At 37.2% G+C, this 27560-nt stretch overlaps 1 protein-coding gene across 3 annotated transcripts in view; it reads right to left on the reverse strand.

Moving 5' to 3' along the window:
• Window positions 1–9057, reverse strand: part of LOC145664113 (3'(2'),5'-bisphosphate nucleotidase 1) — a 59329-nt gene extending 50272 nt beyond the window's left edge. The window contains exon 1 of one of the 3 annotated variants that reach the window (XM_081730476.1): window positions 8908–9057. The gene's annotated coding sequence lies outside the window, so the exon portion shown is untranslated. Of the gene's footprint in view, window positions 1–8791 lie in introns of all 3 variants that reach the window. The other 2 variants (XM_081730475.1, XM_081730474.1) reach the window with 2 other exon arrangements.
• Between the last annotated feature and the right edge of the window lie 18503 nt (window positions 9058–27560).

A 27560-nucleotide genomic window follows, 5' to 3' on the forward strand; every position in this document is an offset into this window, starting at 1 on the left:
GACTTTTTTTTAGGTAGAATGAGATATTTTTTATTGACATGCTTACTTTGTTAGATATCGTTACAATATTTGTAGGATATATTAGAGGGATAAAAAAGCTTATTTTAAGATAGATTGTGTGTGTCTGATAGCAGTTGCCAGCTACAGAAAATTTTAATTTTAGATTTTAAGTGGAAATTTTGAAAAATCCCCTTTTTCTCTCTATTATTTCCCTCCTGTTGGTTGCATTCGAACAAACATACCAGTGTCTAAAAGCCTCGTCCTTAGCCTACACAGCGCACCATAAAAAGTTTCACTCGAGTAATTAGAGAAAGTACAGTTGAGGTTTACAATAAACCATGTTCTGTAAATGGCGAGATAATGGTGAATTTCTGAGGTAGAATGAGATTTTTTTTTTTTAATTTCATGCTTACTTTGTTAGATATCGCTATGATACTTGTAGGATACATTCTTGGGGTACCAAGGTTTATTTTCAGGTAGTTTTCGTCTGTCTGATGGCAGTGTTTCCAGCCAAAACAATTAATTCCCGATTTTAGGTGAAAATTTCGGAAAAATTTCCCTTCCCCCTATATTATTTCCCTCTTGCTGGCTACATTGAAACAAACGTACCACTACCTGAAAGCTCTCTCTTTGGTTTACAGAACGCAGCATAAAAGGTTTCAATAGGACAATTAGAGAAGTTGTAGCTCCGGCATATTTGTTGATTTTTGCTTCCGAGGCGTAAAAAGTGTCAAAATTTCATGTGTATGATGAAAGAGAATTTTTTGTTTCCCCTCTTTGAATGGAAGCCAGCGTCTTCAGGATTTCACTGTACCTTGTCAACACACCAAAGAATTTTTTTAGGTGACTTGAACCCATATGGCAGCAGTGGTGCTAGATACAAAGAATTTTGAAATTCGGTTAGGGAATTTTTTGTAAATTTTCAAACCTACATTTCCCTCAATAATTTCCCACCCGTTGCCAAGACTGCAATGTAACTTACACCAAAAAATAGCCACATCCATTTTCTAAAAAACAATGCAACCATATCAATTGAATAAACGGTTTTTGAGCAATAAGCCACTAACTGAAAATGTAGGAAAAAGCCAAAAATGACCTGGGTTCGCAATCACACAATTTTGCTAGTATATAGGTACAAAGAAACAAATGATTTGTAAGTTACGAGGGCTTCGACTCAAGTTTTGTTGATTATTTCAATAAGCTGCAACATAAATCAATAAATAATAGTTTCCAGAAAGAAAAAACAGACATTTGAAAAAAAAAATGAAAAAGAACGATGTTTTCATTGAAAAAAAAACTTCACAGAAAAAAAAAAAAAACGTTTTTTACAACACTAGCTCTGAGTTACGAATTAATATGGTGTTTACGTTTTGCAGTCACACTTATGGAACTACATGCAAAAGCACTGTGACAACGCTTCCTCTGCCGAAAGGGAGTGAGATTGGACACTTCCAGTACAATTTGCCAACACTGCTTTACACCATGAGTCATGTGCGCACCTTCCAGTCATGTGAGCATTGTCGAATGTAGAAACCAGATGCGATTCTAATTGCCGTTGGTAACTACTCCGTGCTCTTGTGCTGCGTTACTTCACTTGTTACTGGAACGAATGTCGTGGCGGTTGACAGTGAATGTATGTGAAGTTATGTGCTGAAATTGAAGAATTGTGTTATTGTGCGCATGTACATTTTCAGAAAGATGTCCCGCACTTGCAGTAACAAACTTGATAACTTTTGTTACATTTGTGCATATCAGTGCTGTAGTCCTAAAATTTTCAGAGGGTATACGCTGTTTTGTGATCACCTATGATTGTCATAAAGACATAGAAGGCATTTTTTTAAAAATGAAAATGCATGTATTAATTCAATTAAAATATAAATGACTCCTCCACCCATGGCTCTTAAATGCGTCCATGTCTCCTACAACCACAAATTTATCCATTTATCATAAACAGGCCATTCAAAAAGAGCAGTCCGCATCCGAGGCTTATCTTTCTACTGTGCTCGATCCCAGGTTTTTATATGCCGGGTGATCGGCCCGGCACAACACCCAACCTGGAGCACCAGGCTGACTGCAGTTCCGAAAAGGGGGAGATGGAGGCGCCACATCCCAACGCCGGGTTATCATTGGAGTCATGGCCCAATTAAATAAATAAATATAAACGAAACTAAAGTAGAAAGTACTATACGCTTTAAAGCAGAAGGTACACTCTAATGACTACCATTAAGCAAAAGGTATTCGCCGTATACCACCGTTTACCCTCGACTGCAGCTCTGGTGCATATGTTATTTGTGGTTCTATAAAGCGACCATTGACTAAAGCAGTGAAACAAGCATATGTCTTGTATTTCGGATGTCGAGTTGGAGATCAAGAGAAATCATGAGCTCTACATGTGCAATGCACCTCTTGTTCGTCTATGCTGAATCCTTGGATGCAAAGTAAAAACGTCTCCGTGAAGTTTGGTGTGCTGTTTGGCATGAATCCAGAAATCATGCACCGGATTGCTATTTTTGTATATCTCCCTTCAAGAAAGGAGTCAATACCAAGAGGAAAGAATATTCAATACCCTGACATTCCATCTGTCATTCGTCTTGTGGCTCATGGCGAAGGACTGTCAGTTCCTGTTCCTCACATGTAGTACCATCAAGCAGCGATAGCGAACCGACACACACTACATTTATACCAACATCGTCATCTAGAGAACCACACAGTGTAAACTCAAGTGATCTGATTAGGGATTTAGATCTTCCAAAGAGTAAAGCCGAACCCCTGGCCTCACAAGTGAAGCAGTGGAATCTCCTCGCTGACATAGCACGTATGGCTGTGTTTCGGGAGCGTAATACATATATATATATATATATATATATATATATATATATATATATATATATATATATATATATATATAAACGTCATTTCAGTACTGAAGGCGGTATTACATTCCGCAGTAACATTAACTACAAACCAGACGAGTGGAGACTTTATAAATGACTCAAAAATAAATCCGAAAGCAGTACTGTTACAATAGTAATGAAAGGCCATCCATCCCTGTTGCATATGATGCCTTAGCGAAAGGAAGTTACACCAATACGCATGGGTGGCTAGTATATGGAGATTACAAAGTCATTGCGATGTTGTTGGGTTTCTAAGAGGGTTACACTAAATATTGCTGCTATCTGTGTGAATGGAACAGTCGCGCAAAATTAAAGCACTACACACAGAAGGAATGGTCTCCATGCAACAGTTCTGGTGCCTGGGTAAAAAAATATTGCCGGAGAACCTCTAGTGAATTCGGACAAAATTGTTCTCCCACAATTGCATATTAAGTTGGGACTGATGACAGCATATGTTGAGGCTGTGCACATGAACGAAGCAGCATTTCAGTGTTTGTGCAAGAAGTTTTCACGACTCGGCACAGAGATGACAAAGGGGATATTCATTGGTCCACAGATACGCACACACACTTTAAGTCCACTCTAACCCCTGATCAGCTGCATGCGTGGCGATATTTTCGCAATGTGACTACATCCTTCTTGGGGATCTGTAGAGCCGAAACAGGGACTTTGTGGACGAACTTAATCATGCTTATAAAGGTCATTGCAGCATGGCACTGCAGATGCACTTTCTTTACTCCCACACCGACGTGTTCCCAGAGAACTGTGGTGCATGCAATAATTAGGACGGCGAGCAGTTCCACCAGGAAATTTCTCTCATGGAACAGCGGTATACAGGACTGGACTATTGCTATGTTGGCTGATTTCTGCTGGATGCTAGAGAGATGCTCCAGACACCACCCACAAGAAAGCAAAGAAACGTCACGTATAAACCAGGTAAGTTCAGTTAATGAATATATCCTATTGATTACGGTAGCAATATATGTGAAACGTGAAGTCCCGATTTACTCATAACCCTGAGCTACGAGACAATTTTAACGGTGATATTCATGTTCAGCGCGTCGAGACCTATAAAGACTCTATTCATACTCATAAAAACTCATACTTGGGTTTCTGTTCAATATATATATAGGGCCTACATAAAATTGTTGACCGGTGAATTCGGTTGACTAAAAAGTATTGAGCCTTTGGAGGTCAAAATTGAGAATACATTTGTGATTTGAAAATAAAATTATGAAACCACATATGAACCATTTTGCTCGATGAGCTGTAATTTGTAGTCAAAAATTGGGACACGTAGTTTTAAAAGGCCTCATTTGAAAATAACTTAACACATTAAGTAATTTCTGCAAAGACTGAAACAAATGATGATAATGAAACTGCCAGATTCGAGCTATACGGTGGAAGCATTAAAACATCTCAGTTAAGTTCTCTCAATTTCTGACGGGTTGTTAAAGATGCATGCTGACTGACATTGTCAATGCGGTATACACACCCTTTCTGTTGCCCAGTTTTACCTGCTTCTTTCGAATTGCAAAGTATAATCGCCCTAACTGTCGCGAGTAAAGGCCCGAGTCTACCGTTCTGCATGGTGTTAGAAGCTTATGATACACGATATCCTTCTAAATCCCATCAAACGTACAGCATAACTTTCCTAGGCGTCAGTATGGGCTTTACCACAGGCTGTGGAGCTGCTTCTCATTTCAATCACGAATCATTTCGCACAACATCGTAATAGGTTATCCACTTTTCAACACTCGTGAGCATCTACTTCAGAATGGCTATTGTGCTGCCAAAATGTCTTGAGCCATGGCAAAAATGCGACCTAAAGCGCACACCCTCGCGTTGAGCCAATACGGGTTCAGCTGTTGCTAAGCGAGAGAAAGCGAGTGGAATTCCTTCAGACGATAGCAGCGCTTGCAACGGAAGACTAGGGATCAAGTCAATGCGGTATAATAATAGAGTTCTTTACGTTTCAGTGGAGATTCGCTGACAGAAATTCGATCAAGTAAATGTTTTTGAGTCAGATCATATGGCACCCAAACGTTGAGCTTCTTTCTGTAGCCAGTTTTCTCCAAATGATTTAAGACTGCTTGGTGATGAATGTATAGATCATCACTGCTTACATGTGCCTATTGCTAGACTTTAGCTGTGATTGGTCGCCCACTGCGAGGAGCATCTTAGACATCAAAATTTTCTGAACAAAAGCGACTCAACCATCTCTTGGTGGTTGTTTTTGATAACGTATTTTGCCTATAAACAAATATAAATTCGTTCATTGTTCTGTATAGCATTTGCATCTTTATTGAAATAAAATCGTAAAATGTAGCGCAGTTTTACGCAAAGTTCACTCATCTTCAGAGCGCAATACCTTAGTCTTATTATAAGAATTCCAACATTTTTTGGACATCTCCTAGCTTCAGCTGTCAAATGGCATTAGGTCTGATCCGCTCGGACTCATATACTCTGGGATTTGAGACACTTTGACAGAATCTCATGCGCAGAAGGCTCAATACTTTTTAGACTAACTAATTATAATCATAACTGCCTGCTCTAAATTGCAAATCGAAACAGAAACACCGAAAGGATCTTTGAATCTTTTCAGTACGGTAAAGAGAGATTAAATTTGCACTTACATCATCTATATGCTTCTATATTTTTGAACGTATTTTAGTGTTAAGCAGCGTTTAACTGTATTTTATACAAAATTATTAATCTATAATATACCAATAATAATACTTTTTTTCATTGGAACACCTTATAGTAGATCATCTAAAGTTAAAGACAGTTATATTATTGCTGGTATACATTTTATGAATATGTTACCAACTTATATGTATTATTTGCCTATTGAGAAATTTAAAGCTAAGGTGTGTAAAGGTCTAGTGGCATAGCCTTTTTATATTAATGAATTTTTTGAAGCGCAAAAATTATTTGTCAACTAGTGATATCTTTGAAGATGAAATTTATTGTAATATACTGTATATGTATATATTGTAAAGTATGAAAGTTGCTCGTTTAATATTTTAAATCATGCATATACAATCCTTTGACGTCCATTTCCTAAACATAGGCTTAACGACAACAGAAATATTCTATTCTATAATTTTCCCTTTAGTCCTTATGGGAAAAATTGGTTTAGTACACGTCCTGTTTGATATAAGTCCAAGGGTCTGGAACGGATTAAGACGAATGTCGAGTGATATCACTATAGCCTCCAAAATTTCGCGAAGCCATGCACTAACATCGAACTTATAAAATTTTTCATGCAGAAGCTTTGCTTTTAGTAGACTTAAATGAAATTTAAAGTACTCGCTGAGCAAAACAATACGTTTACTGTAAAAATTATGAACGTGTAACAGTTATCCACTTGCCTTGGATAGATAGTGTCTGATGAAGCCAAGCGAATAATTGGCGAAACTGTTACACGTTAATAACTTTTAGAATAAACGTATTGTTTTGCTCAGCGAGTACTTTAAATCGGACTTAAATAAATAAAAATCTGGGAAATTACAAAACAAAGTTTCGAATATGAAATTCCAGAAGTTGCTATCTTGGCTCTTGCTACGCTCCTAACAGTGCTAATTTGTGACTATCTGGAATGGAAACCCTGAAACAAGGGGAAGAAGAAAGTGATTTAGGAAAGGAAATCTAACAGCGTCATCAGTGAAGTTTCAGGTTACCAAGCTAAAGAGGTCCTAAAGAGAAAGGTCCTTTATCTTGCACGAAGGAAGACTGTTTAGTGATGTTCCTGTTTACAGCAACTTTTATGCTCAATTTAAATAATAATAATAAAAACTCCTTGCTTTCTTATTGTTCAATTACATCCACTGGGATTTAATGTGACTGAATACGTAAAATTTTAATGGGTAGATGTGAAGGTACTATCAGAAAAATCTACCTTCGAGTGAATAGACTACAGTTGTTTGTTCAAGCGTGTATACTCTGCAGTGTTTCTCTTTTGTACATTAGAATTACAAGGAAATGAAGCTAACAAAACTCATAGTATTTCTAACCTATGCAGCTTGCGTTAAATCTCTTCGACCATTTTATTGTAGATCTTCCCAATCTCAGCAATCCGTACAAAATTTGATGTAAAACCAACACACAATGAGTACAAATATAGTGCTACTTCAATAAAATCTATCCTACGGTTCCCAGAACTTGTATTCTATCAGCGCATTAAGTCAATGACCATACACATAAAATCGACTTTACTTGCATAAAAACTCTCACTGTATGGCAGACTTTCCAATTTTACTACGAATACGCGCAATAGAAGATATGTTTTGTCGCTCATCAGGAAGTATGGAAAACTGAGCGAGCAAATACAGACAAGCAGAATTAAAAAATACAATGCCAAGCCAGGTGTTTTTTTACCGCCACTAGAGCCATGGTGAAACTTACAAGCAGCTTACCAAGTTTAGAGCGAGCGAAGGCAGGCACAGCACGGACTATTACGACGCTGACGGGAGAACTAATTAGAGTCAATGTTATTTAAAGTTATGAATCATACATTAATTATAGCTACGAGTTTTATCTTAATACTTTAATTTGAAGAATACCGTCTGTATAGAAAGTTTCTCTCTTTTGAGTGTGTGTGAATTATTATATCTTACAAACAATTGTGCTTTTTTATTATTATTATTATTATAACGTTCGACGGTAATACACTTTCAGCCAAAGAAGACATATGATTATTGAAAGTAAAAGGTTCAGGTCCGATAACGCCGGGTCAAACCTATATACTAAGGCGTAAACTTTACAATACACGCTCCAGCTGCACATCGATAAGTAAGGCCGTTTTAATAGGGTATAGTAGAATATAGTACGATAGAGTAGAGTAAAATAGAGGGATAAGTATGGTAGGGGTAGAAATGGGTTAGCTTAAAGTTAGGGAAGTTTTGATCCATTTTCATAAAATTAATAGTGTAACGTTTCTGAGTGAGTATACTGGTATATATTTAGCAGAAGGGGGTTAGAAGTACGTAAAAAATTGAAAATTTACAGGAGAAATGGAAGATGCAAGTACTTACACCTAACATAATCAAATCTAATCTAACCTAATATTAATAGAAATAAGCGAAATTTTATCATTTTCTCAAATATTATGCTGGACCCATTCTGCTAAACATTGCCCAGTATACCAGCTGCAGCGGGCATTGTAAAGTTAACCCATACTAAGTAAGTGAAAGAAACCTAACCTACCCATATTCTTAATGGTTATAGTTAAGGAGCCGTACTTCCCATTTAGGGAAGGACGAGAAACGCCATACTTTCAGGAATTATTCATTGACTACCTAGGATGTTAAAAAGTAGGTAATAGACTGAATTCTTGCCCTTGTACTTAGGGTGTTTAGGTAGTGCTACAGTAAGATGTATCCTCCTGCACGGGAGATGAGAAGTAGCTGTTCTTAACTATTACCTTCTTAATATGTTCCCTTTGCACTTCATCGAATATCATACAAGTATGAGATAAATACATGAGTCACTCCGTATGAATTCAGTTACAGTCTTTCATTAGGATTTATAAATTTTGGTCGAACTAGTTGCTACTTTTATATTTCAAAAGAACATATATTAATTAAAACAAAAGAACATCAAAGTATCAAGATCTCTTATGAAAAACAAGCTATAATGCATAAGCAAGTAAAATCAGTGCGATTACAAAGTGCAAGGCAAATTGCATTGGAATATTAGCAATTACACATCATAATAATGTACTAACATCATGTCAATATTTAAAATGTCATAGAATGTTTTTGCTCTGATATCTTAATGTAAAATTAATTAAGACAACAAAAATAAAGAGTGAAGTCAGTACTTTCTAAAACAAAAAGCATGGTATGCTTCTATCCTCCCGGACATAAAGGAAACTGCAATATCGCTAATCATACCTTCAACTTCTTACAATGCGAAACTAACACACGTCTCCACACTATATCTCACTCACTCTATGCTATGTCCTACTTTCTTCTTGTAGTAAATGCCGTTTAGCTAATAAAACACACACCCTTTCTAATTTTGCGGTTATCTTGTGACAACTTCCCCTTCTCCCTCGCTTTGCTTCTGCTTCTGCTAAAATACAGCTGCTCCATCTACTGGCATTTTCAACATACTAGCCAAGTGTGATGAATGCGCTACTACCATCTTGTGTCCTTTCTCACATTAATCTCAAGGCTATGAACCCGTTTACTTTATTTTACAAGACTTCCTTCTCCTTCATGGAATAAATGTATATTATTTCCGCTATCGGTTTCATACTTCTAAAATTGTTAAGAGTGAAAGTGTTTTCATCAAATTTTATGAAGACGATATCCACCTTTTCTTTCAAACTATCACCAGCGTGTCGCCCTCGTTTTTCGTGAATTTTATCATTAGATAGCTACTTTTTGAAAAATATGAGTGTGAATTGACTATAGTTCAAACTATTGGTGAGTTTGAGCGTTAAACCACATTCAACTCCGGGTATTGTTATTTGTCACCAAATTTGTAATCGACCACTTTTATGTTTCTTATTTATTGTCCGATTTCTAAAAAAGGACTTGAAATGCTAATAATGTCTAAAATGTGACAAACAGACAGCTGTTTCTGTTGTTTTATTAAATACAATATTAGTCCACTTTTCTTCTACAAAGTTTTGACACTTATGTAGTCCTTCTAATATCGGAAAGCATTACGTGTGTGTGCGAGAGAGAGAGAGAGAGAGAGAGAGAGAGAGAGAGAGAGAGAGAGTGTGTGTGTGTGTGTGTGTGTATGTGTGTGTGTGATTTTTCACTTCAAATCACAATAATCCCTTTAAAAATATCAACACAACAGATCAAGAAATGGACTGTGTGTATTGACTTTTAGTGCTCGTATGTTCTGGCCACCGTGTAAAGTAGAGCAGAAAAGCCTCATACCTCTCCAGTGTTCGAAGCGGGGGGGAAGCAGAGGCGGTATGTTTTATTACGATTTTGACTCAACATACCGGCTATCTAAATGTTGAAATGCAGTGAGGGTATGTTGCCTAAAATATTGTTTTTTATTTACATAATGACTGAAAACCATTGGAAAACCATGTTTCTATTTAAAATTTTAAAATTTGGCCCGGGGCCCCCTTAAACAGCGGCTCTGATTGGCACCGCGACATCACCATTCGATTTGCCCCATGATATTTTCTGTTTGAGTTTTTGTTCAGTTCATTTATGTTTAACCGTTTTCGAGATATTTCCGTGGAAACATTAAAATGGGCCACCCTATATATAAACAGGGCCGGATCCAGGATTGTCTGAGAGGGGTGCACACAGGGCCAGAACCAGGATTGTCTGAGGGGAGTGCACCAATAAGTATCAAAATAACCAACCATGTTGAAACTCTTCAAACTGACATGTGACAATATTCTTTACCTCTGACAACACTGATGCATAGAACGGAAGAAAATATTATAAAGAAGGTCGCAAGTAGAATGCAGGAAAAAGTGTTCTTCTCTCCTCCTGGCTTCTGTTTTCTTCCATACTTGACAAATGTTTTATATATATATATTTGTAAATCCTTTCCTTCAACTTTCAGAAAATCGACTTAAACTATTGCTTTTGCAAAGTTCTGCTTTCTTTTAATCCCTAAACACAGACATGAAGACAGAAAGTTTCGGAATGTGTTGCTATTTTCTCTGCTAGCTTCTCATTTTAGATAGTGTATATTAACAATGGAGGGGGGTACATGTGCACCTTTGCACCTCCCTAAATCCGGCCCTGTATACATACACACACACACACACACACACACACATATATATATATATATATAGGAGGCGTATTCCAAAAGTAAGGGCCGTTTGATGATTTAAAAACAGACTCTCGTGTGGAATGGGATTTATTGACAGAAATAGGTGCATACTAAGTTAGTTACTTCATTTTCCCACATAATCACATGCCGTTCCAAACACTTTTCGTAACGCTGCACCATTTTCCGTAAACCCTCTGAATAGAAGTTTGCCGTCTTAGATTGGAACCAGTTGACAACGGCAGTCTTGAGATCCTCGTCGTTTTCAAACCGTTGTCCACCAAGTCACTGTTTCAAATGCAAGAAGAGGAAGTAATCGTTGGGAGCAAGGTTGGGACTGTATGAAGGGTGGTCAAACAGGTCCTAACGATACTCTTGTATCTTCTTCTCTATGACTGCAGCGGTATGAGGACACGCGTTGTCATGAACGAGGATGATTGCGGACAACAGTTTCCTGTGGCGTCGATTTTGAATCGCACGTTGCAGTTTGGTGAGCGTGTCGCACTACACGTCAGCTGTAACTGTTGTCCCACGTTCCAAGAAATCAACCAACAGGACACCCTTGTCGTTCCAAAAGACGGTAGCCATCAGTTTGCGACTCGAGTGCGGCGATTGCTTAAACATGTTTGGTTTGGGGGGGAAATGAATGGTGCCACTGCATGGACTGTTGTTAGGATTCACCGTTGGTGTACGAGATCTACGTCTCGTCGCCCGTCACAATGTGTGAAAACAAATCATCACCCCGTTTTCGATAGCGATCCAAAAACTGTCGGGCACTGCACATTCGTTGCTCTTTGTGTTGGTCTCTTAGCATTTTCGTCGACACCCACTTTGAACTCAACTTGTGATATCCAAGCGTTTCTGTGACAATCCTGTAGATGGTGATTCGTGCAACGTGGGGAAAGTCATGTGCCAGTGCACTGATCGTAAATTGCCGATCACTTCACAGTTTTTGGTTCACTTGCCCCACGAGGTCATCCGTCCGAACACTAGGCCTGCCTCTCCGATCTTCATCCTGCTCGTTGGTGCGACCATTTTGAAACTCGCGACACCATTTGCAAACCTTTTCTGCACTCATTACTGTAGGTATATACACTAGGCACTATTCCCGATGGATATCAGCAGCAGAAGTTCCTTTTGCAAGCAAAAATTGTATCACGCCGCGCACGAAACAATTCTCGCGGGCATTGCGATCTGCCTTCCACGGTTACCAAACTCCTACTGACTCAAGACAACCACTGCAGTGGCTTCGTCAATAGTCCGTCGTTAGTGCTGCACGCCCTATTTCACTATATGACGACGGCCCTTACTTCTGGAATACGCCTCGTACACACACACACACACACACACACATATATATATATATATATATATATATATATATATATATATATATATATATATATATATATATATAGAGAGAGAGAGAGAGAGATAACCGGTTGTTAATAAAATAAGAATAGCACCATTGGATAAAAGGTAAGGGGTTAAGAAATTACATTACTAAGAATTAAGTATTTTTGGATAACTTTCAGTAGATTAATTGATGTCACTTCAAAAAGTATTAGATATTCATAAGTACCTCATTTCTTTTAATGCGCTCGCTACTACGACTAGTCCAAAAAGTTTCAATCTTTGAGATGAGCAAAAAGTGTTTCCAGTTTTTTTTTTTTTTTTTTTTTTTTTTTTTTTTTTTTTTTTTTTTTTTTGTAAATACGAATGGGCTCTCTCAAAATTTTAGTCGCCCCCTAATAGCTTCCCTACTAAAATAATCCTAGCTACGCTACTTGTGGATACGGAATATGTACCAGTTTACAGAGTCTTGATTGGTTGGAGTTGAATTGAGTTGAGACTATATGAGATAAGTCTTTTTAACAACGTTAAGTTGTGGAATTATGATTCTTTATCTTATCGTTCCGACCAACTATCGGCGCAATCGTTATATATTGCCGGAATCCAGTGTGATGTTTCTTATCAGAAGAGAAATTCAGGTAAAGCAGTACATTATCAGACCATGTTCACGTGAGAATACAACCACAATAAAGTGATAATGTTTAGCGTACACTTAATGCTAATATTGACTGAAGAGATATGTATATTTGATCTACTTTAATACGAGGGAATGTAAAAAAAGCTTTAACCCTCACTCTGAGAGAGATGAGCAAGAAATCTTCAATTTAGTCCATGAACCTGCCTTTCTCCACATATTCACTTCGTATTGCCTTACATTTCTCACATCTATGGACCAGTTTGTAAATATCATATGCATAAAGTATGCGGAGTTGGAGGCAAAACTAGGGTTTCCATATTTCAGAAATGAAAATCCGGGACGCTACTAAATTACGAGAATCTTTGAACTGCTTAAAATGAAAACACATGTTAAATACTAATTTACTTTCTTCCATTAGGTAAAGTTGTTCAAGTATTACGTAATCACATTTTTGAGCTGAGGGAAGCGAAGCTCTTATACTCGGGTTAGCCGTTTGGTTGTCCGCGAACTCCTCCTAGACCGTTTGGCCGATCTCAACCAAACTTAGCACGCTGATAGAGTATGTCGTGCTGAGTGACAACATAGGTCGAAATCAAAAATCCGATGTACCATCGAGGAATAATCACCGAAAAACGCTTCCTCCTAGACCGTTTGGCCGATCTCAACCAAACTTAGCACGCTGATAGAGTATGTCGTGCTGAGTGACAACATAGGTCGAAATCAAAAATCCGATGTACCATCGAGGAATAATCACCGAAAAACGCTTCCTGATTACGTAGTTTAAGCTCGCTCAGCTCATTTCATTGCAATCGGGTATATCCATTGCATTCCTAGTTTTAGTAGATCTTCTCTTCCTAGTTAAGCAAAGGTAAGCAGATGATTTACCTCCTCCCCTCCCCCCTGGTAAACATTTTTTATTATTATTATTTCTCAGGATCTGTTATGTTTCGTGGCTTTCAGAGTCGATTTTAGCTCATTCAAGGTAAGATGTTTCCTTTCACATGTTTTGTCTGTTTATGTTGTATCTTTTTTAAATTATTTTTAGAACGGTTAATTCATTCGCAATATAATCTGGCGGCGTTTGTTATCCTCAAAGAACTTCTTTCTTTGAATTTTTATTTTATTTCTGAAATCCGGGACATTTAAGCGTCCCGAGAAACAGTTTCGGGACGTCGGAACGCATATCTCTATTCCGTGACAGTCCCGGATTTTCCAGGACCAATGGCAACCCTAGGCAAAACAGGTTTACACCGACTAATGGCTGCATCATCACCCCCAAAACATCTACCCCACAAACGTTTCTTCATGTTTGGAGGGAGGAAATAGTCAGACGGAGCCATATCAGGTGAATATGATGGAGGGGGCAAAAGTTCTTTGCCACATTGGCACACAAAGTGAATGTTGCAGGTGCATTGTCCGCTAGCAGCAACCAACATTTCGATAGTAAACTCCGTCTCTTTGCTTTGATAGCATATGTAGCTAACTTTTGCAACAAGTTCCTGTAATTGTAACTTTTTTTATAATTAATTAATCAAGAGAAGTGGCGAGGCTTGAGGGGAGACAGGGTAGACAGCGTCTACCTTTTAGAATTTTATATGTATTAAGTCATTAAGACTGAATTACTAACTTAAAATTTTGTAATTTAAATATTCTGAACTTATAATTTCCTATAATTTATTCTGAACTTTAAAAAAAAAAAATACTTTCATATGAAAGACAAAAAGCAAAGCGTCTCGTGAAATCTTGAATATTCTTCCTCTGCTGCTTCCAATTAACTTGCATCAACCTATAGAAGCGTAGGAGAAACAGCCACGTGAGAAGTTAAAGTCCAAAGACTCGCGCTGTGTAGTAGTATCTGCGAAAAGACATTTACTGTTCTGTCTTCGTAAACAGAGCTGCCTATCTTGTTTATTTTAACCTGGATTTGTAAGTGACAGAAACAGGCCGCTATTTCTTCTTATTTGTTTTTATTTTAAACTTTATATTTTGAGCTCCTCTGTAAAATGTTAAATTGTTATAACGTACCCTTGAAGAACATTAGTATACATATTTTGTCCCTATGTGTCTCCAACATCAGAATTAAAAAAAAAAAAAAAAAAACCTCTTACCGAAAAGTTGAGATGTATTGGCATTCTATCACTTTTATGTTTTTCGCGAGAGTAACAAGTACCTTTACATGTCCCGGTAAATTCCCCCCTGAGACCCCCTGGTTCGAATTTTAGAAAAACGCTTCGTCTTGGTGTGGGACCTAGACCAAGGTACCCGTGACTAAATTTTGGTGATTCGGTCCACTCGTTTGATCTCCAGGCCACACACAGACACAAAGACAGACAAACACACAAACAAACTCTAGTTTATTTATGTTCAATTCTTTGCTCAATAATTGTGCAGATGAAATATTTGAAAAATACATAAATCTGGTCATTGTAGAACTAATAAATTATAGAAAATTTAGTATGTATCAACAAATTCTTCCATAAAGCAAACTGAATGATCTACCGATATCCACCTTTCCTAATACTTTTTGCTCAGATCAGCTTAAGAATAAACTTATCAACTTATGTTCCGATAGTAACCAACACATTTCTCTTCTCGAATACTTGAAATATATTCTTAGTAATGAATTTCAAAGCGTATATCAAGAAACGAGGAAGCTGCTAAATATGGTATTGAGCATTCCATCAACTTCAATTTTTTGAAAACATTCAATGAGTGTCCTGGAAAGAGTGAAAAAACTTACTTAAGGTTGGTGTAAAGGGACAAGTTTTGCCGGTAGATGTCACTAGAGTCTTCGTATCTCTCTCATGTATTTTTTATCTTTCACGAAAATTCACGATTTCTGTTACAAATTTCAACCTAGAGACTTCAAATTTTTAGAGAAGAAACTCCATAACCTATCGTAGACAACAATCCGTGCCGATTTTTTTATTTAGAATTTTCTTCATTGTTGAAACAGTTATATTGTTAAAGATTTGGATATCCATTTCAACAATCAAGTCATTTAAACAATTAAGAAAATTTCAAATAAAAAATCGACACGGATTGTTACCTTCGATAGGTTATAAAGTTCTTCCTCCAAAAATTTGAAGTCTCTAGGTTGGAATTTGTAAGAGAAATCGTGAATTTTCGTGAAAGGTAAAAAATACATGAGAGAGATACGAAGAGTGTAGTGACATCTATCGGCAAAACTTGTCCCTTTAAACCGACCTTAACGAACAACATGACAAATTATGGACACATATTCTGAATTACGGACACTTATAATAAAGAACTTGATTGAAGCTTTGTAAGATACCTGAATCCAAAGAAAGAGCTATTAATATTTTCGCCGAAATGAAGAGCAGGGTATGGAGCTCATTTACAAAACTGTAAGGTATTAGGTATTAGGTTAGGTGTTGTAAGTTTTTTTTTTCTTTTAACTTCTATCTTTTTTTTTTTTTTTTTTTTTTTTTTACTTTCATTACTACGGTATTTAGAAATGACTATCCCTAGGGTATGTGGAGGTAATGGCTTCATTTCTAGCAATGTGGTACCATTCAGAAATCTATACTTCGGAAAAAATACTATACACAAAATTTCATTAATTATAAAATGTTATACTTAAAGGAACAGAGTTAACATATATTGCAAAGAATATTGAAAACTCAAACATTTATACTATATTTATGAATTATCAGGGATCATCTTACTTGCAATAGTGATTAGTATATATCAGCATCCTTTATACAGTACGAAATATCAGAACTAAAAATAGAAGTAAAAAACAAATACTCTACATATATATATATATATATATATATATATATATATATATATATATATATATATATATGTGTGTGTGTGTGTGTGTGTGTGTGTGTTTGTGTGTGGCAGGGGTTGTGTCTATCTGCCCAGTTTTTTTACACCACGTTTCGCCAGTGGTCAAGAGCACACACAAAACAAGACGGCGTGGTACGTTACTATACTTGAAGATTATGCTCAGTCTTACATCCAGTGAGATAATTAAAAGATTTAATCTCTGTGCAAGATGGGCCTCTCCTCATTTCGCATGTCCTGTTCTACGTGGCTCGACACCCATTTTTGCAGAACACTGGTTGGGACGTCGTGGTCTCCTTGAATGGTCAGGAAAGAATCCTGATCTAATGACCTGCGACTTTTTCCTCTGAGGCTAGGCAAAAGAGGAAGTTTATTGCACAAAACCAAAAACTCTTGATGAGTTGGAACAACGTCGCGAAGTTCTTGCACACGTACCGCTTGAGTATCTGCAGAAGTCTGTCGCAAATATATCCAATGTTAAACTGGTAAATAATGGTGGTGCTTATGTAGTATTTTAGAAATGAATAGAAATTCTACCATTATAAAGAACAAATTGCTTTTTGTTTCGTCAAAATTGGTTAAGTATTCAATAAGGAGTTAATTCCCACCCACTTTGTATATACGGAGTGGCCGAACTTCTGGAAGATCCGGATCACGTATAAATACGTGTTTCTATTCAAAATTTATTATATCCGTTTTCTTTCATATTTGTACGGAGTTAGCAATTTTTGAACTATTCCTGGATTCTATAGATCATAATTTTGTCAGTAGTGTTAAGATGCTAAAATAATGGGACACGGTCAATATTAGGAGAAGTTCAAGACAATCGATTGGATAAAAGTAGAATTTTTTGGTATCGAAATTCTCCAAACTTCAAGATTAACAGAACTTACTTTGTGAGAAAAGATCGTTCATAGAAGAATGAGTAATTAATTGGAGTTTTCAAAAAGGAAATAATATTATTAATATATCGCATTTTGTTCGAACCTCATGTGCATGATACAAAAGCACAACATTTTATTTGACATTCAGTCCATTATTCGTCATTTACTTGTCCGAATTCAATATGAATGACAGAGACTGAGAAACAGGAATTTTAATCTTTTGACTAGCTCTCTACACAGCGCATCATTCTCATATGAGCACGAATCTCCTTGTCATTCTTCACAACATATGTACATATCCCTTTACAGCAGTGGAGGCTAATGTTAGTGTTGCAGCGTTGCGTAACGAAAGTATTTCAAGAAAGAAATATTATTAGCAGTAGTAGTAAAAAGAGGAAAAAATTACTTTCTGATACTCCCATATATGTGTTGCAGCGAGCATACAACGACCAGATTTCTACAGCGCGGCAATTGAAGCGAATGTTAAGTCTCCTTTCCCCTATCTCAGCAGTTAAAAGCTCTGGTTGTTGCAGCATAGGTGTCCAAACTCGCGAGCCCGACGCTCGTGAGCTCGGTACTCACGCTCAACCGGGCTCGGGCTCAATAATTGAGCGCGAGCCCGAGTGAGCCCGAGCCCACTTGAGATTAGTGAGCGCGAGCGCGAGTGAGCGCGAGCTCAGTTAATAGAAGTGATCGCGAGCCCGAGTGAGCGCGAGCCCAGTTGGGAGAAGTGAGCGCGAGCCCAGTTGGGAGAAATGATCGCGAGTCCAGTTGAGACTGGTGAGCGCGAGCGCGAGTGAGTGCGAGCCCAGTCCAGAGAGATGAGCGCGAGCCCGGTGAGTGCGAGCCCGCGCTCACTTCACACTCACGTGGACTAACTTGCTTTAGAGTCAAAAAAATAGGAAATTCGTTCCATGTGCAGAATTGTAAAGGAAGAATTAAACAGCTTTACAAAATGAAAAATCACATTCTTGAGGTCTGAGCTGTCATTTTATTGCCCAGAGGACTTCAAACACCTTTCGATAGAGAACCGACTTTTTCATGGCTATTATGAGAGGATGGTATTTAGGCAGGTATTTGTTTTTGTTGTTTTAATAACAACTTCCATGACCCAAGCTTTTGTGTGTGTGTGGGGGGGGGGGGAGATCATAGAATAAGGAAACTACTTGACCTTCCGAAGTAGGAAATTTATTTACTAACAACTAATGAAACTGTGCGTTCATAGAAAAGTCGAGCGAAATAATTATGTATTATTTAATTATAGCTTCTTTAAATCCCAATAAACAAGAGTAGCTCTTAGGAATGTTGATAACTTGCATCATAATGGTTATTCAGCCCATTAATTTATATGAGGAAACAAAGAATTTTAGCCAGTTAATTTTACTGACTACTTCTTCTTGAGATCTTTAAATGTATTCTATGCGAAATTTAACCACTGTATTATGTAATTTTAATATATATAAATAAAAACTAAAACAATATTACATTGAATATTTTTAAAGCAAGGAACCCTTAAATAGACCAGAAGAAGAAATTAGTAAAATTGAATGAGTAAAATCTCGTCTATTTAAAAGAAAAATACTTCCTCATATAAGTCAATGGGCTATTAAAAAAAAGAAAGATAGCAATTCAACATCTAAAAAAAAAAAAAAAAAAAAACTCCTTTCATTAAAGTCTATTTTCGAAAGCTACCCTGAAACGATGGCGTGTCGTTTGTTGCAACCAGAGTTAAAAGTAAAGGAAAACATGGGGGACGTCATCTCCCACTTCCAAAAATATCTATGGCGTCCCTCCACTTCCTAAAAAATATAGTGAACAAAGATAGGCACAAGGGATGACATGACGTAATGCATTCCCCAACCTTTTCAGATCAATGTTTACCCCTGGTTACAACTAGATTTTGATGTTGTTTGACAATATTTTCATTGCGGATTTATCAAATCTTATTACCGTGAAGATTAGCACATACCTGACGAAATATCTAAGGGTTGCCAGGCACTTATTCATATTGATTCACTGTGAATAAGTGGTAAGTATTCTCATCTTCCAGACGAGCGAGATCTCATATAGGCCTAACCTCACTGATGAAAAAGAATATTAAGCTCCAAACAAACAAACACAAAACATTCTAAATTTCACGATAGCTTCGTAAATTGACATAATTACATTTCCTCTTTTAACGCAGTTCTTATTATTACCTTATTTTATATAAGTTTTATTTTTCCGTTATGTTACGCCATTAAAGAACCGGCTTTTAATATACATAAGGAAATTTACAGATGAATTGAAAACTAGAACCACAATATGCTTACCATTTTCGAAAGTATTACACATAACTTCTTGACTCAAACTGATGTTATGACGTAAATTTCATTCATAAATATCTTTATTGAGCTTTCATTAACTTCTAATTTTCTTTGGTGTTGTTTTAACAAAATACAGGCTATAATCAACGCATACTTTCAAATTTTCAGTTTTAATACTCTTAAACTTGGCCTAAATTAAGAAATATTCATATTTAATGTATTTTAGCAGGACAATATGCTTTCAAATACATAATTAAAAGTAGTGGTTTCTCCTGAGGGAAGTCACAAAGTTAAGAAATTAAAGTTTTCTTGCTTCAAAGTAAGGGGTAAAAGTAATTTAATGGACTTAGAAGATGCAGGCCCGAATGGGAACACTATTGCGGGACTCCCGGTTCCAGAAAAACAAGTAAAGAAATCGCATTAAGACTATATCATCCTGGTATTCATTGAGGTATCATATCACTTAATAGGCCTATTTTTTCATCGGAAGTTGGAAACGTAAAGAAATAAAGAAACTACTGCAGAATTAACTTTAGAAAATATTGCTTTTAATACAAACTATTTACTCTCTCAAATTCTAGATAGAGGCCAACAGGCTATACGCTCCCTTGTTTATCTTCATGGATGTACATGTATTACAATATGTTATTGTGAGTATTTCACAAGCCAAGAGTAAGAGCCATCCAACAGTCTGATGATCACTTGGCCGAGGGACCCGCGAGTATTACTTGCAGAATTTAGTCATAGGAGCCACACTGGTTTCCACAGGGGAACATTATGCTGCTAAGACGGCACTGAATAGTAGATTACACTCTAGCGCGGGACCCGACTGGGAACAATCGGTCCAATCCGCTGAAGTCCGGCCCTGATTGTTGTATACGACAATTAATATAGTAGGGAAGTATTCTTCTTTTAGTTTGAAGCAACAAAAAGTCTTTTAATTTTTATCCGTGTTACTGCTCTTACAAGCCCCCTCCGATTAAAAGTACATTTTAAAAAATTTTGAAAATATTTTTCTACTTTTCCTTCTCTCTATATATAAAAGTTATTGCTCTAGAGGTATACACTACCAAAATTTCTCAAAAATCTCTAATTTTTAGTGCTTTGATTAGCACATTCCTGTAGGATAGGCCGGAACTCCTACAAGTATTACTGGAGCCTATAAGACCATTGACATTGTAATACCCTCTGAAGTACTATTATTTCGTTGTGTTACATTCAAACCGATATAAAGGGATCAGAGAAAGTTCCCTTTTACCTTTTGGTTTGCTTTTAGCTTCCGCAGAGCTAGCTGTTTTATTATAAAATGGTTTTAACAAACACTTAGTCACTGATATCAGATCCTGTTACTTCCTTTACCAAACGTTTAGCAGATTTTCGAGAAACGTTTAGCTCTTGTTATTATAAGTTCTGTAATTTCACGAATGTTGAATACCTGTAATGTCTTCCTAAATTTCTACTTCTAATTTTACTTCTAAAGCTGTCTTCTCACAAAAATATAAATAAATAAAAAAAATAAAACCTAAAAATCTGTGTGTTAGTTAAAAACAAGAGATATCTATGCGTAATGTGGGTGTTGGACATAAGCTCACCGGCAAAAAGCTCACCGACAGTCTCATATTACAGGGATGGACAAAAGCTCACCGATAGCAAACATAAGCTTCCTTGAAGGACTTGTAATAAAATTCACCGAATATTGAAATTCAGGTGTTAGTTACTTCCTAAGCAGAAAATGGAGCTACTATCTTATATGACTTATCTATCAGGTATAAAAAAAACAATAATAAGGACGTTGCGGAGTTGCGTTGTATTAAACGTTGGCAGACCTTGAGGAACTTGTAATAAAATGCCCTGGATATTAAAATCTAGCTTTTGACTACAATTACAAATAGGCCAAATAACTCGGTAGAAAGTAGAGCTACTATTGTCGTATAGCAGTTATCAGATATCAGAATAAAATAGGGATGTTGCAAGTTTAATGTGTGAAGCATAGGCGACAGTAAGCCTAATTTTGCCCTGGAAATTTTCGAACCAATTTTTTCTTATAAGCCTGACAATTCATCAACTGCATTAAAATAATTTAATGATTAGGCATGAATACTTTCATAATAGAATTTGCTTGCTAACAGGACTGGTGATTTTTTTTAACGAAATCATCATTCTCAGATATATTTAGGCTTTGCTTCTTAGTGCTGCCGTCGTGCTTGCAGACAAACACTCAAACAAGTTTCTTTCTTATTTACTAACACTAAGCGTTTTTTTTTTTTTTTTTTTTTGTTCATAAGTTGTTTTGATCTTAGTAAATAAGAAAGAGATTCATTTAATGAGTATTGGTCTGCAAGTGTGATGACAGCCTTAAGACTTGAACCCTGCAACACTCTTAATATTTTATTCTGATGTCTGATAACTCCTATATGACGTTAGTCATATAGCCTATTTTCTATTGAGAAACTAGGCCTACTAGTAGTCAAAGCCCAGATTTAAATATCAGGAGCATTTTATTTCAAGTTCCTCAAAGTCCGCCCACGTTTAATACATTAAACCCTGCAACATTTTTATTATTTTATTTTTATATCTGACAACTGATATATAGCATTAATAGCTCTATTTTCTACTGAATTAGGCCTACTGCTAGTCAAAGTCTAGATTTTAATACCTCTTTATACCCATCATATACCCGCGAGCCCAATTAAGGCAAGTGAGCGTGAGCCCGGGTGAGTTCAAACCTATTGAAGAGAAGTGAGCGCGAGCCCAGTTGGGAGAAGTGATCGCGAGCGCTACTGATCGCAAGTCCAGTTGAGACAAGTGAGCGCGAGCCCGGATGAGTGCAAGCCCAGTGTACAGAAGTGAGCGCGAGCCCAGTTGGGAGAAGTGATCGCGAGCGCGAGTGAGTGCGAGCCCAGTCGAGAGACATGAGCGCGAGCCCGAGTGAGTGCGAACTCAGTCGAGAGAGATGAGCGCGAGCCCGAGTGAGTGCGAGCCCAGATAAGATCAGTGAGTGCGAGCGCGAGTGAGCGCGAGCCCAGTTGGGAGAAGTGAGCGCGAGCGCTAGTGATCGCGAGTCCAGTTGAGACTGGTGAGCGCGAGCGCGAGTGAGTGTGAGCCCAGTCCAGAGAGATGAGCGCGAGCCCGAGTGAGTGCGAGCTCAGTTGAGAGAAGTGAGCGCGAGCGCGAGTGAGCGCGAGCCCAGCTGAGACAGGTGAGCACGAGCCCGAGCGAGCCCAGTGGAATATGGCCACCTTTGTGTTGCAGTGCTTCTGTAACAACGCGGCACGGTTTCCAGAGAATGAGATGGTTTTTCGCACTAAATAAGGTTTCAGAATTTTATTTCACTACCAATTTACAAATGGAATTTATTTTTGTGCATTCATAGTTTTAAATTACGGGACTATACTGAAGCAAAACAATATAATGACAATATTTAAAGTGATCGCAGAATTTTAAAAAAATGAGAAAGAAGATATGTAATAGAGTAAAAAACAAATGAAAGTAAACACGCATTTACAAGTTAACTCTTAGCTTATGTTGATAATGAAGGCTTCTTGTACAATATTGTGAATCAAATATTAATAAGTCAATATGTAGAATCCCCCCTTTTTGGATAGTATTTTAGTATATACGTATTTGTTTTATAAAATAAATGTGTTTTATACTCTTGATAACTTTCCACATAAAACTGTATGATGGGAAATGCCACATTGAATTTGGAACAACTTAGCAATGCTCAGGAGCGTAGCCACGTGGGGGTCCACCGGGTCCGGACCTCCCAAAAATTTCGAAACTTGACTAACATTTGTAGACTTTCCTAACGAAATATACTTGTTTAACAGAGAAATGATTGATGTAGGCTAAATATTTTATTTTACGCCTCATCATGTACTCTTCCCTTTCTTATAAAAATAATCGTTCTATCATTTTTTTCTAAAAATATAGGTGACAGTAATTAATTACTTATCGTCTTTTCGGGTGCAGAATAAGACAGGTTCGATATTAATTAGACGTATTGGACCCCCTCAAATACTTTGGACCCCTCCCAGCAAACATTTCTGGGTGTAGAACTGGCAATGCTGTTTGTTTTGATGTTCTTTGACTTTTCTGTTCTGTTACATGCTGATCCTACAGCTGGCGGGTTTCAAAGTTTGCTTTCGAGAACGTATCACATTGATAAGGATTGTTTTGCCTCATGTGGGAGTATATTGTGTTCATCGTGCATTGCTTACTACCAATGATTTTGATTTTTTTGTTTTTTTACGCACGTGTGTAGTTTGGTGTACGAGGGGGGACCCAAAAGAAACCGGATTGAAATAGCGCTGCCGTTCCTGGGCGTAGTAGAGAGTTCTCCTGCTAGGTGGGTCTAGTAGAGACCTTCCCAGATCAGTTGGCCACGCTGCGTCTGAGTAGGAAGTTAACGTTTGATCGTATTATTGTTTTTCTCAACTGTTCTCGTTTGCCTCCTGCAAAATCGATATGGCAGATTCAAAGGAACAAGGTGTGTGTTTGCTTCTTACTTGGAAAATCGGAAACGGAAACTTACCAAATGCTTGAACAGGCTTTCAAGAAGGATACTATGAACCGCACACAATTTTTTGAGTGGTATGGGAGCTTTAAGAGTGGTGAGATGAATGTTAAAGATCATGTTCGTTCTAGGCGCTCTTCATCATTTCGAAACGACGAAAACATCGAACAAATCTGCCCCAAAATCAGCGAAGATCGTCATTTCATGATCGATGATATTTCAAAACAGGTAGGAGTGAGTTGGAGCTCGTGCCAGCGTGAGGTTTTGAAATGAGACATGTTGCCGCTAAGTTTGTTTCTCGCCTGCTCACACAGGATCAAATCGTTCGTCTGAATTTGAGCCAGGACTTGAAAAATCAGATTGAAAGTGATCCAAACTGTTTGACCAAGATGATGACATTTTCCGAGAATTAAACAAAATCTTTTTTTAAAAAAATGTTTTGATGGTGTAGAGGCTGTAAAAAAAACTTCGCAGAGCGCATTGGACGATATATAAGTTCCAGAGTTCCAGAGGTGCTTCAAACAGTGGGAAAGATGGAAGAAATGGAGAGTACTTTGAAGGAGACTGAAAGAATTTTGTAAAAAATGTAATAAATTATTTTTTTAGAACGAAAGTCTGGTTTCTTTTAGGTCCTCCCTCGTATATGTGACATTCGCGATCCATATACCTCTTTTGTATCAGCTGTTTTTTTTTTTAATCAGCTGTTTTGGTTTTTAGTTATTAGATTTACTTGCATTGTGTGTGCTCTAATTCTGTAAATAAGCTATAAATTCTGAATGAATTCTATACCACGACTTCTGTAAATAACTTAGGAAAAAAGAGCAATTTGCCCAGCGCTCCACTGAGGAAAAACTTGCAATTAAGGCTTAGATAAAACAAGCAAAGGGCAATTCAGAAAAGTGTTTCAAAAAAAAAAAAAAAATCGGTTTAAATTCACAGGACATCTTATGGCAGCGATATTGTTTGCACTAGATATATTTCCACAATTTGTTTTAAATTTTCTAGATAAACTGTGAATAAAGTGTGTTCAATTTACATATTTTATAACATTAATCTCTGCCACGAACTGTCTTCAGTCTACGCTGCAAAGGAATTTGGATCACTGTCAGAGACTGGGTTTGCTAGAATGAATTGTTCGCAATAATCTAGAAAAAAATATTTAGTGAATCTACAAAGCTTCTGAAATGAATATTAACTATACCTATGAGTCAGCAAAAGAAGACAGGCGTTTTGTCACATCGAAAAGAATTGACACTTCCAAGGAATTGAATGTCCGAAAAAAAAAAAAAAAAAAAGGTTATCACCATTGGTTATGCTTTCCATCAAAAAAGACCTGATAATGGAAATACCAGAGTTCAACCAGCATGTACAGACGTGTTGAAACTATTAGACTTAACATCCAGTTTCTGAATATTTTACTGTTCTGTAACTCTGTTCTAATTTCTTGTGGTCATGGCATATGCTTTTCAATATGAATAAAACAAACGCGTATGTGATATTCAAATATAAAAGCTATACAGTGTGTGTAATCTAAATTGGAAACAAAAAATGAAATGGAATTCTTAAAAAAAAAAAAAATGATCTCTCACACAAAGATTAATATTTCGTATGAAATCCATTATTCTTTATTAAGTCTTTTATCCTTTGTGGCATGTTATATACGAATTTAGCATATTTTGACTTCGATTCAGCATCATGATACCACAAATTGTCGATGTTCTCCACCAATTGATGTTTGGTTGTAATATACTTCTTCTTTAGCTTTTCCTTCATGAAGCTCCAAGAGTTTTCAATCGGGTTCATATCAAGACTATTGCCCGGCCACGGAAGAACACTAATTTCGTTGTTCTCGAAGAATTTTGTCACAGTTTTGCTCCCGGTGGCATAGGGCTCCATCACGCATAAAGATGAAGTGTGCGTAATCGAAAAAGACTGCAGCCTGGGGAAGCAGTTCTTTTTGAAGAACTTGTAGGCAGGAGCGTCATTTCAAATTTTGCTTGGGGGCAAGACCCCTTGATATAAGTAAAATTTCGCGTTTTTCACTGATTTAATACTACCATTATGTTGATAAAATCTATACACATCTCAAACTCAGGGGGGGGGCAAATGCCCCTCCCTGTCCTCCCTAAATGATGCCCTGCTTGTAGGTATTAGTCATGCTTCATTCTTCTCTCTTTCATATACAATTTCACAAGGCCCAAAGACAGACAGACACACGCCAGACCATGACTGAAGTAGGATGCTTCACAGTTTGTTGGAGGCATTCCAACTTAAATTCCTCCCCAGGTCGACGTCGCATATATTGTGAACATTAATCAGACATGAAGACACATGATTCATCACTGAAACACCTATTTCACAATCATCAGCAGTCCAATGTTCTAGGCCTCGTACCCATTCGAGGCGCTTTTTCTTGGCCCGAGTGATTTTATTCCCTCAGCACAAAGAATCCTTCGAATATTTTCAGGCGAAATGTCTACACCATACTCAGCCATTTTTATGCTTAAGTCTCTAGAAATTGCATTTCTGTTTCCTAGAGCCAATCTTTTTAGTTTTCTGATACCTCTTAGCGATACCTTTGGTTTTCACCCACACTTCCCAACACTAGTTTGCTGATACATTTGCTTCTTGCTCATCGCAACGAAGATTTTACTCACAGATTTTTGCCTTACCCCAATTCTACTAGCAATTTGTCGTAGTGTATGTCTTCCTTCCGCCAGAAATGTTTTGATAACTTCCACTTTATGCGGAGAATGGTCTCTGACTTTTCTCACTATGCCACGATTACAGGACTTCACAGAATAAAAGATTAATAAACAAAACACGTCACGATCACTTTAAACTGGCCAATTCGAACTGCTGAACGCTTTGAATGTCGTAACTGCTTACAACTGCAACCACAATACTGCGGATTGTAACTTGTAATAGAAACTACAATAGCCGTCTACAACTGAAATAACACTTTCAGAACTCTCTCCCCTATACTAATGCCATCTGCTGTTCAATGGTGATATCACCACTTCAACTGTACAGTAAACAAATGAAGGATTCTATGTTGGTGGGTTTAATCATTAAATTACATGTTCTAGAACTCCGAAACTAGGACTGAAACATCAACTTTGCAGTTTTCAAGCGAGAGTCTAATAATTTGAACACGTCTGTATTAGACATACCTGCTACAATCAAAGAGAGGAGAATGAACTTACTAATTAAGTAAGGTGACTAATCGGATAAAATGTTCTGCATTAATTTTTATTTTTTAAAATTAGAATTTTATGTAATTTCACATGTCATATAGCATTTACATCTAAAGTAATGCTGATTAGTCAATGAATTCACTTTATATTTTTTGCCTCCGGTCATTCGTGCTGCAACACCCGAAATCACAAT

This window comes from Thermobia domestica, chromosome 11 (genome assembly GCF_964235325.1).
Source record: "Thermobia domestica chromosome 11, izTheDome1.hap1.1, whole genome shotgun sequence".
Lineage (NCBI taxonomy): Eukaryota > Metazoa > Arthropoda > Insecta > Zygentoma > Lepismatidae > Thermobia > Thermobia domestica.